The following is a 1453-nucleotide window of genomic DNA, read 5'->3' as shown; positions in this document are numbered from 1 at the left end:
TTTTTTTAATCTATATTTTTTTTTCTTTTTTAACAACAAAAACATATGTAGGGGCCAGGGAAAAAAAAAGCACAGCTAGTTCTGATGTTGTGCTTTTTGTGCTCTGCAGCTCCGAGCTGGAGGGGCTGTGACTCATTAAGCGAGACCAGCGCCGTGTTTCTCTTCCTTTCACGTCTTGCTGGGCTTGGATTTCCGTGGCAAATTTACACACTTAAAGCAGGGGAGGGATGGTGGGGGGCAGCTTTTCCTGCTCCTGAGGTGGGATATTCCTGAGCCATTTGGTGCTTCCCACTGGGAGTATCTTCTAGGAGTTGGGGCTGAGGGAAGGGAAAAAGAAACAAAACCATCAGCCACTTAGTGCCTTGGGCGAAGAGCTGAGGGGTTTGGAGAGCTCCTGGTCAAAGGGCATGACCTTGGGAGGCTTTTCCAGCCTGTGGTTCTGTGGTCCACGGAGAGGTTTCATCCCCACGAGTCACCTTGTAAGTTGGGGGTCAGTCCCTCAGCTGGAGCAGAGATTTGAACCCTCTGGTGTAGCTGGAATTGGGTGGCTTGCAGGGAAAATTCTGGGAATAAGAGGGGAGTTGAGTTTTCGAGGGAGAGCTTTAACATCAGAGAAATGTGTGTGCTGGCACCCTCGGGGTGATCTGGGTTTCTCCTCCTCTCTCCAGGCACTGTTTCAGTCTAACATTCCTCCCTGGGAGGGTTCAGGAGATGGCAAATCCTGCTTGGCCAGTGCAGAATAAAACTTTGGCGTGTCAATAAATCCGAGGTGGCCACATCACGGACCCCAGTGAGGATTTAATTCAAATATTGGTGCTACTGAACTAAAAAAAATGGAGAGATAAAAGACCAATCAATCAAGATGAATCAGAAGTCACGGGTTCCACTTAGGAGTTTTTAGCCTTTCTGAAGGAAGTGACAATGAAACTAAGTTGGTGTTTGGGTAGAAGAGGACCAGTGTTCTCTCTTGCACACTTCTTTGCACACCAGCATTGCCTACAGCCACAGGCAAATATCCTGGAATGTTTTCATGGGAGAGGTGTCACTCAGGACCTGGATACCTGTAACTCAGTGAAACTTTGCAGACCATCATTTCCATGTCCCCCCTGTGCAGTGAGGAGCTCTTGGTGGTTTGTTTTTCCTTTGGGGGTTTCTTTGAAAGCCTCTCTCTGCCTTTTCTCTGCAGATCCTGCCTCTGCCCTTTCTCCAGGGCTTTTCCTGGTGCAGCAAAGCAGAGCAGAGTGGAGGAGGTTTGGCATTCCCCGGGATTCACAGTTGGGTTTGTGCTGTCTGTAGATGGTTTCTCAGCCACCACAGCAGCGGTGTGGGGTTGTGTCAGTTAAAACCAGTTCCAATCATCTTTTCCCTCCTCCTTTTCTCTTTCAGCTCCAGCTGCAGAAAACCCAGTACTTGCAACTGGGGCAGAGTCGTGGCCAGTACTACGGTGGGTCTC

At 49.1% G+C, this 1453-nt stretch overlaps 1 protein-coding gene across 2 annotated transcripts in view; it reads left to right on the top strand.

Annotated features, from left to right (window-relative positions):
• Window positions 1-1453, top strand: part of CRTC1 (CREB regulated transcription coactivator 1) — a 48090-nt gene that overhangs the window by 18736 nt on the left and 27901 nt on the right. The window lies entirely within an intron of this gene.

The sequence above is a fragment of the Empidonax traillii genome, unplaced genomic scaffold (genome assembly GCF_003031625.1).
Source record: "Empidonax traillii isolate 1590-97213 ecotype Southwest subspecies unplaced genomic scaffold, ASM303162v1 scaffold1417:size190790, whole genome shotgun sequence".
NCBI lineage: Eukaryota > Metazoa > Chordata > Aves > Passeriformes > Tyrannidae > Empidonax > Empidonax traillii.
This window is presented reverse-complemented; position numbering and strand designations above follow the sequence as displayed.